The sequence below is a fragment of the Sinocyclocheilus rhinocerous genome, unplaced genomic scaffold (assembly GCF_001515625.1).
Source record: "Sinocyclocheilus rhinocerous isolate Xijiao unplaced genomic scaffold, SAMN03320098_v1.1 scaffold153, whole genome shotgun sequence".
Lineage (NCBI taxonomy): Eukaryota > Metazoa > Chordata > Actinopteri > Cypriniformes > Cyprinidae > Sinocyclocheilus > Sinocyclocheilus rhinocerous.
The window spans coordinates 3468685-3479160 of record NW_015660878.1 but is presented as its reverse complement, the minus strand read 5'-3'; the positions used below and the strand labels follow the sequence as shown (position 1 = coordinate 3479160).

At 35.7% G+C, this 10476-nt stretch overlaps 1 long non-coding RNA gene across 1 annotated transcript in view; it reads left to right on the top strand.

Annotated features, from left to right (window-relative positions):
* LOC107725543 (uncharacterized) overlaps positions 1-10476 on the top strand; it is a 38193-nt gene that overhangs the window by 23806 nt on the left and 3911 nt on the right. The window lies entirely within an intron of this gene.

The window sequence follows — 10476 nt, the reverse complement described above, 5'->3', positions numbered from 1 at the left end:
AATAAAACAAACAAATCATCCCAAAATTATCCGTTCTCTTTAAATTAAATCTATATTTATTCACACCGGCTCTTGAAAACCTCTATGCGAACACACTTGCCCGAAAAAGTGCGGGGGATGAATTTATGTGATATTAAAAGTGGGGGACACACGTCCCCCGCGTAATCTACGCCCCTGCATGCAGCTCAAATACTGCTGTCATTAAAGAAAAATAGGGGGACTTTTTTTCTATTCAACTTTTCTCTCAGAATGCTAGTGATATAGAAAGTGCCATTTATAATGGAAAAACATTGCGTTATCTTAAAGCAGCACTATGTAACTTTTGGCGCTCTAGCGGTTAATAAACAGAACTGCACACATCCCGCGGAAGAACATTCCAACCGGAGCTACTTCTCTAAGTTTATGTCTATGGCGATTCACGCAGGTATGTGTTACTCCGCAGCAGTGACGACCCGACCAGGCTACAATAGTCCAAATATAAGTACTTATTATAAGTGTACCGTAGTGATTCGGAATAAGACAAAACGTGGTTTGGAAGATGAATTCATGATGTACTCGCTCATTATATACATTTTGCAAATTTTGAACACAGAAAAATTTACATAGTGCTGCTTTAAACAATACAAAATAGTTTTTTTCCCCTAATATTATACTTCTGAGCATGTGCTTTATTGGCTTTGTGAAGGCTTGAGATAACTTGCCCGGAACAGCATGCTGACATCAATGTAGACAGCTTAACGTTCATAAAGTGGGTCACATGATCCCAGTAACTGATTATTTCTCTTGAATCCATTGATCTGGAAGAGATTGTGTAGCAGATCGTGTGTGAGAGTCTGTCTGTGGCCCTGTGTGTGTCGTGTGGGCAGGGGGGTAAACACTGTGGTGCGGTCCATCAGCACGGGGCCAACCTTCTGCAGTCCATTTCCCTCCACTCACAGAGGAAACACACTGGGCTTTGTTTATGCTTCAGGGGCCTCCACTGTTCAGAAATGTGAGAACGGCAGAGAAGAGGAGGGAGACAGAACTTATTTTCTACTTTCCATAACGATTTAGAGGTTTTTACGAATTAAAAAAAGAAGACACCTCAGTCCCAGCAGATGGTTGTTGGGAGCCGCGTGTTCTTAACAATCTGTAATTCCCCCCCATTTAAAGATGTTCTGTGGTCACCCACTCTGCCCTCAGGACTGTATCTGCCCTCACATTATTAAAGTCTGCATAGAGAACAGTCTGGCATTGCTGGCCTGATAGAAATGTTTTGACACCGGGACCGTGCCGCCCTCTCACCAGACGCAATCACGCCGGTTTACCTTCCAAAACACAACGCCATCTATTTTTTTATTTTTTTATTTATCCTGCAAAATGGATTTTTTTTTTTGTCTCTCGCTCTTAAACCCTCCATTCTTCTCCCCCAAAGAGGTGCCTCTGTTCGCTGCAGATAAATAGGAATTCCAAACTCCAACGCTTCATTTGTCATGGTATGAAATCCAAGAGTGGAATCTAGAAATAGCTCCAGCAATGTTAATGTGCAGTGCCTGAGGCCTGATAACATGTAGGAGGTTTTTAGTGATATTTGCCTCTTGCATATTTTGTTCCGGGATTTTTTTCTTTTCTTTTTTTAAGAAAGAGAAGGGAAAAAAACAAGATCTGCACTTTTTTTTGCTGCAAATATTGCGAAATGATATTCCTTTTTCCTCCACACTGGCTGAGCCCATTATTTGGCTATGACATTACAGTTTTAATTGAATTGAATGCAATTTACTCTTTAAGAAAACTTTTAATTAAACACCATATGGACAGATCGTGGGGAGAAGTGGCCTCCACAAAGTTCCCTGAGGGAAATTTGCAGTATAATTAAGAATATGAACTGTAATGACACTCCGGGATTTAATGAAACTTGCAATGCAAATAGGGCTATGTATAACCAGCATTCATCTGACAAAATGACTGAAGTTTGGAGATGCGTCTAGGGAAACCTCGTTCCCCTGAGCCCACTTTGTGGAAAATTGGAGTGTATTGTGGGGGTTGGGACCCGAAAGACCGGCCACATGAGAGCTCACATGACCTTACCGAGACTAATGGTGAACCCTGGATCACTGAAACATTTTGTAAATGATTTGCAACACGTCCCAGACTCCGTGTTTGAAAATCGTGGGATGACGCCTCGGATTCAATTTAAATGTTGACCACAAAACAACCTCAGTTATTTTTAAAATGAAATGTGCCAGTCGCTCGTGGAAGGTTATCAAGCAGTCCCCTTTTTTCTTTTGACCGCTTGGCCATCTTTTCACACCACATTACTGCTGCGAGCACTTATTTTCAGCTCTGCAGAAATGCGAACTGCGTTATATTTCAGAAAAAGGCTTGTTGGTCTAATGGAGCTTTGTTACTCTTTATTTAATCTTTTATTGCAATGGCTGCAGACCCAATTCTCCACTCTCCACACATTGAGTTTTAAACATTTATGAATAAAGTTCAAACTTATTTTTAAAAATAATTTCCCACATTTTAAAATAATAGTAAATTCAATGAAAATAAGAAACAAAACAAATGAAAGTATGTTCAATTATAATGTGATAAAGATTTTTTTATTATTATTATTATTATTTGTGATCCACTGAAGGTGTGCACATATGCTGGACACTTGCCTTTCATTCTTTCCTATAAATATGTTATAACGTTATTAACAATAGTAGTTTTGCAAATAGATTCATACTTCATATTTATCTATAAGCTAATACTTAAACTAATTCATATTTCATGTTTATTTACAAACTAATCCCAACCATTTAAGCATAAAGGTAATGTGAAAAATAATTCCAGTTAATCCAAATTTCTGACTGGTAGTGTAAAACAATTTATGCATTAATTTGATATAATATATATTAATTTCATTATATATAGTAAATATAATAATTATATAAATAATATAGCTAAAAATATATTGATCTTAATGAAAAAGCATTTGATATGGAAACCTTCCCTTTGAGCAAACATTACAGCAGATACTGGAAATTGTTTCAGAATATTTGCACTGAGACGTCGAAAGAAAGAAATAAACAAACACTGAGCACAAACCATCTCTGTGCGTGCAGCATGAGGCCCTTCTGTGCTTGTTTACTCTGTGATCCTTATGCATCTCACAGGGGTCACGGGGGTGAGGGAGGACATCGCCTAATTACCAATAAAAGCTGAGGTAAAATGTCTTCTGTTGCACAGATTCAAAGTCTGGGGTGAAAGCAGAGAGGAGAAATAAATAGCCGGGCAAAGATGTTAAAAGCCTGGTACACAAAAGAATTTGCAGCGGGAGCTCCATGAAAGCCAGGGAGACAGTAAATATGAGAGCTGGGATGACAAGAAACAAAGGCAAGGAATAGAAAGAAAGAAAAAAAACTGGGAGCTGTATAAAAGACAGGAAACACAGTGTTTTCAGCACAACAAACTCATTTACAGATAGCCTAGGACTTGAAAACAATTATCAGCCATCTTTCCTATCTCTATAGCTCCGTCTCTCGCTTTGTGAGGGCCCTTTGTTTTTCTCAAGGACATATTCATTATTTTAGATCAGCCTGATTTTCATGCTCGTCTAAGATTGGTCAGCCTTTTATGTTTTCCTCGCGTATGAAGGCTGGAGAGACACATTTCAAAGTTGTCGAAGAGTGTTTGTTCTAATGTAGGTTCATTAAAGCTTATATGTCCCTTGCGTTAAATATGCTTTTTTTACATTCAAACCAAAAAAACTCTACTTCAGTAATACAGGAATAGGCTTTCCTGCATTTTTAACGTTTGCGCTAAACCGAAAAACAACAACAAAAAAAGATTTAAAGAGTGCTAGAGTGGTTCTTGTGTAGTTGCACCTATAGCAGAAACACTTTGTTAAAATCCAGTTAAATCACATCACTAAAAAGACTTCGGATTTGGTGATATCACTCTCGCTCACTCCACAAACCTCTCTAAAGGGACCTTTATATTTGCCTATGAATAAAAAGAAAGGGCACATACACACAGGCACCCCAAAAAACTCTGCATTCCACATTTAATTGAGAACAAAATCCTACAAACAGAGTCGGTCCAAAGTAAACGATTCAAAACCCCAATTCAGCCAATCAGGTGAGAAGCTTTAGTCTCCTTGGCGATGGCGTCTCCGCCCTCTTGTACGGGGCACAGATGACCTATTGTCCCACTGACTCGCAAAGCACACAAGCCGTACTGTAACACCTCCGAAAAACTCCGTCACTTTCACTTACAGAGACTAAACACACTGCTGTTATAATACAACTGTGTTTCATCGCTTAAAGAATGACTTCATTCTTCATTTAATGTGTTAAATACATGGAGGGAGGAAAATGTAAACATGTCCCTTTAATAGGCCTATGGCCTAATTATATATTATTATGAACAAATATCTTAAATGATATTTTCCATGGAAAACATATTCTGAATTACAGATAAAATGTTGTATGAATGATAATGTATGATGGAAATATTATCTCCGATTTACAATTCACAACCATTTAATTAAATGCAGAAATGATTAAAAACAGTTTGATTTACTATATCAATTATAAAATGTATTTATGTTAATACAGATATTCAATATGTTCTTCAAAATGTGTTTACCCCATAATTTAGTATAGACTTTAACAAAATAATTATAAAAGCTTGGATGTTGTAATTGCCTCCAAAATAATACATAAAATAAAAAAGAATTGACAAATAAAATAGGATTGATATTTTATGTCATAATGTATGTTATTGTAAAATATATTCATATTAAATTATATGTATAATTTATTTTTGCACAATTTGAGTTTTTTATTTTCACTTGTCCTGTGGCATAACAAATGAACTTTTTAAATTACAAATATTGCATGTATTTTCTCAAATTTATGAGGTCTTAAAAACTGCATACAAACCAAATATAATCTGCAATAAACACTGCAGAACACCGTTATGCCAACTGCTTATATCTTTTACATTAAAATACAAATATTAATTTTATTTTTGCTCTATCATGATTATATAGAAGAAACTCACCTCAGTTCTACTGCCATCCAGCTGCTCATTTTAACATAACTAATAGGACATAAGGAATTGCAGATCTTGCAGTTACTGTAGCTGAAAATCATTTACCACAAAGCATTTTCATCATTTCATGAATGCTTTAAGAGGCCCTTTTTAACTCTAAACCATGGACAGCACACTGCTGCCATCTGTTGGCCATTGTTTTGTAGCGCAGAGACACATGCGACATCTACTACATTATTAGATTTACAACAATATAGTCTGCTTTTAAATAAAGTCACGTTTATAGCATTCTTCATCATCCAGTTTTACCCTACCTATCTGAGTTTGAAAGGTACGCTGATTATACCTGAGACAGAAAGATTAATAATCAACAAATAAAAAACTTGCCCTTTACAGACAGCAGTACAAATGACTTCAGGCTTCTCTGGAGTTAAAAATACACAATAAGCAAAAAACTACACCAAATGTTTTGAAATTGATCCTTAGTAAGATCCTGATGGGAAGCATGCATGATCATAATTAATGACCCACTGCACGACATTACCGACACCCCACAGACCTGTCTCTGATGACCTCTGACCCCAAAGGTAATGTCATTAGGAACATTAGGAACTGAAGTCCAAACACATGATTCCTGGTGTGCAATCATGAATACAGAGCATTTGCATGTGGAGTGTCGGGAGAAAATGGCATTTGTCTAATATTCTAGTGTGTTTGGGTCAGATTTTGCCATCTTAGTGTAAACCAAATGCCCCCTTGAGTACAGTTAAACCTGAAATCACCTACATCAAGGAAAATAACTTATTTAGCATACAAAATGATGTTGTAATGAAGATATGATAATGCAACAAGGTTTCTGTAAGAGTTAGGTTATGAGGATAGAAAATATAAGCTCAGTATAAAAACAATAGAAGTCAATGGAAAGTCTCCAAAAAGTGTGTGTGTGTGTGTGTGTGTGTTGCTTGTAAATGCATATATTCACATTGTAAAAAGACTTAAAAGTACATTTTGCAAAAAATACTATTTCAGTTTCTCTAATTCAATTTCATTTGTAATATGTAATTTAATTTGTTTACTTGCCATTTCTTCATAATTATTTATGAAATTTACTATAAATTTCTGAATTCACAAAAGTAAATCACTGAAAAAAATTCCTTTGAAACTTTTTTTTGCTCAGAAACTGCTATTCAATTTCACAAGTAATTACAAAGAAATGGCAGGTATTAAATTAAATGTGATTTTTTTTTTTTATTAGAATGTCTGAAATAGTCTTCTCTTGCAAAATGTACTCAATAATCTTTTTATTTACAACTCAAAATCTTTTATAGTGAATAAGACAATAAAGAAAACAAGCTAGTCTGATAATGTCATAGAAATGAAAACACTAGGCCAAGTCAGTTGGTCCACATATGTAGTGTTAATAATGCTTCAGTAATACTGTGTACAGTATAATGCAAGTACAACTTTATGAATTGACTTAACTATTAATAACAACAGTAATTCTATGGAGACCTCACAAAGTCATTTTGTGTGGACCACACAGGCAGCTTCCCATTGTCGACAGTGCTTAACTGAACACTGACATTGTCAGAAACTGATTGGCTGCTTCTTTGAGTTGTGACAATGGCGTTCACTCCATCATTTTTGTTCTACAGACAGCAGGCCTGTAACAACACTATCACAGTCAGGATTTGCTCAGTGAAAAGCAACGGCAAGATTAGTTTTGGAAAGAGTTTCGTAAGAGTTAAGTGCCGAGCTGCGCGCTGATACAAAGCCCGTTTGATCCTCAGGGATTGTGGGATGTAAAGCGTTTGAGTCTGTCAACCCCTCTGTCATGATAGCTCGTTTTTCTCTTCTTAGTCCGCTCACCCGTCTATTGTTATTATCCGCTCTAGTCATCGCCGTTAATCTGAGGGAATATCTTTAGCTCTCCGAGTCGTTAATCTGATTCGCGATCTTTAGCTCCTCAATTTGGGGCTTTGATCCAGGCCATTATGCCGCATATTGCATGTAGTCTTTGTTGTAAATCTGAGCTGGAATTGTTCCACATCTGTAGACAAACACTCCAGCGGCCTGCTGTTGCCAGATGTTTCTCCGCTGCAATCTTTCATTGTACAATGGCTTATTTAGTTGAATCTGAATCTGTTTCAACAATGACTCCTCTATAAAAGGAACACAGCATGGATAAGTCTAACACAGAGTGCTTGGATGAAAATAATTTGTCAAAATGCACCTGGATAGGATCAACCCACATTCATTTAAAGGGATAGTTCAGCTGAAAATGAAATTTCTGTCATTATCTATCATGCTGTTGCATACATGCATGACTTATAGAAGGTATTTTGAAAATGTCTCAGTGTTTTTTCCCCATACAATGAAAGTAAATGGGATCCAAAAATGATTGTTTGACCCCATTGACTTTCATTGTATGGTCAAAATCAGAAACATTCTTCACAATACCACTTTTTATGTTGCACAGAAGAAATAAAGCAGACAAGAGGCTGACTAAATGTTGTTGTTGGGTTTTTTGTATTTATTTATTTATTTTTTATATACTGTCCCTTTAAAGCATTTACACCTTTTTGATGCTGCAGACTTGGTGTTAGTTGCTGTTTAAAGGCAAAATACTACAGGCAAAACCATTGTTTTTTCGTCTACTTTCATTGGCAATTTTGAGATTTTGGGCTATTTTGATTCGATAACATGTCTTCTTTTAGTCTAGTGGAAAGAAATACACATTCAAGTGTTTATTACACTTTTATCTAATTGCATCTGTAGATTTCAATTCTTTCAAACAATATCTTTGTTTTCTCAAATGTTCCAGTTATAGATCCAGATCTCTAAGATCCATCCTGTGAAAAAAAAAAAAATGAATGTAAATAACACGAAACAAGAACTTTGAACCTGTCTTCATTTAGGTTCAGAATTCTGTTCTAGAAATATTTAAACATACCAATTCAGAAAACGTGTAATACAAAACAACTGTCTTAATGTACTTAATCAGCTGGGTATATATATATAATGCACACAATATGATTTTGCATTGACACAGCCCTCTTTTGACGTGTATATACAAATGCTGCTAGCCATAAACAAAAGTCTTCATTACTACCCTCGAAAACATCAGATCAGCCTTGCAGTTTATTACAGTCATCTCATTGTGAAGATACACACATTAGCTACGACAAGAGCTTACATTAAACAATGAAAACTAATGAGGTTACAGTGAAATAAAACTAGATCGAGCAAGCTGAGTACAATTACCCCAAATATAAATATCCCCCCCCCATGTTTAAAGAGCCATTAATCAGATAAAAATAGACTGAAGTCTTTTGTGATTAACGAGGTGAGACTTGTGCTAATTATTGTTTCCTCTGCTTGTAATTAGGTTGGCACATCTAATCAAGATGAATGAATGCCCTGACCCACTGCACATTGTTTGTGGCTCACAAACCCAGCGGCTTTTACATCTTTATTCCTCAAACCGTATTATCATGACCTTGTCTCTATGAGACACGCTCCCATAGCTGCGTATTGCTTTATTACACCCTCCTGCGGTGTGTTAAAAGAGATGCTGTGAATGCGAGCTTTGTCTGGTCCGTTCTGCCTTCAGCTGCTTTTAAGCTTTTTCAGTCATTTAGTCCATGTCTACCACCTGTTGTGGAAAAAAGCAGAGGCATGAATAGATGCGTGCAGCATGCATGGGCTTTTTGTTCGATGCATCTTGCTTTTAATGATGAAAACGTGTAGGGAACAAACTTTTAGGCGTGTTATGTTTTTGCTCACATTATTGTATGTAAATGAGGCACAAGAATTGTCCTAATATCTCGATATGTTTGCGTCTCGGCACTTGTAATTATTTCAGACAATTGTTTGTAATTTGACCTTTGTAAAATGGAAATAAGTTGAGGCGTCAATACGGATATTGAATTTGGTAATTAATGCAGAGCTCTTGGTGGAAGTCGCTGGAGGGACTGGATATAATTCAATTACAGTCTGAACTGGAGCGCTGTTATAATTATTTCTTTCTGAAACACTCTGTAGCATAAAATGCAGGCATGCTTTTTTTCCCCATTCACTGCCGTTAACTACTTTTGTGAACAAAAAATAGTGGCTTAATCCATTACTCATTGTAACATTGTGCTGTGCTAAAAAATCCTTTACCTAATTTGGTGTTCCCAGTCCAAAATGACCGAGCTTTTATAAATTGCTTGTAAATCTCTCATTATGGTATATTATAACCAAATCTTGGACTGTATCTTTTTGTGAACTTGTTTTCCTTCAGTTAGCACAGCTTTTATATGTCCTTTTGGAACTGATTGATTGCAGGCCTGAGTTTATGCACCTTAGTTTTTGAGAGAATAAAATCAACATTTGTAAAAAAAAAACTAAAAAAAAACTGAGGTGCATAGGCTCAGATCAATGAGGCCTACGATCAGTCAGTTCCAACCAGTCCTAATTGAAAGAAAACAAGCTGATAAAAAATTAAATCCAATATTTGGTAATAATATATATCATAATGAGAAATTTAGAAGCAATTTTGGTAACACTTTACTTAAAGCCTTTATGTATAATGCATTAAAATGGGCTATTAAATGGTATTAATGCATATGCATTATAATTCATAATGTGCCTTGTAATACATTATTATACATTACAACATGAGGGTTAAACATATTGAGCTCTGTATGCACATATTACAGATCAAGTATAGGCAAATTGCATAAAAATGTTTTTTTTAATGACACAATCTCTTTTTTTAAGCAGAATAGGACAAGAAATCAAGACAAGAAAATGGGGCAAATATAATTTGTTTAATTTTATTACTATTCAAAGATTTTGATACAGAATCTACAATGCAACACTTCAGGATTTCATCCCCAGATTATTATTAAATCCAACAGTTCTTAGAAAAAGAATATCTCTGTTCAGTTATTGACAACAGACATTGTTTAATAATAAGCAAAGATTTTCTTTTACAGTTTGTTTACAGTTGTACATATACACCTACACTAAAAACCACCAGCAGATGCTTGCATGAGGCAGTCCTGTACATCTTATGTTCACCAGAAGCACTTCATTGGCTGAAAGTTGGAACCACCCATCACTTTCAGGTTTATGTAAATGCTAAAGAGTGCGAAGAAATCAGTTAATCTTCACAGACTGTTAAAAGAGAGAAATTTCCCACTACTATTGTTTGATGAACATTTCTGGTGTAAAAGAACAAAAAAAGAAATAAAGTAAAAAGTCAAATGTAGCATTCTGTGTGGTCTTTGACCGTTCAAAAACGTGATCAAAGTGCAAGCTTGACAGTTACAAAAGAACTGGCATAGAAAAAGAAGCATATGTCAAAATACAATAAAACAACCAGAAATTCACAGTTTCTAGTATTTACAGAATTGTATATGGTTGTTTGTAGTATAGGCAAACTGACACAGGAAATTGAGGTAA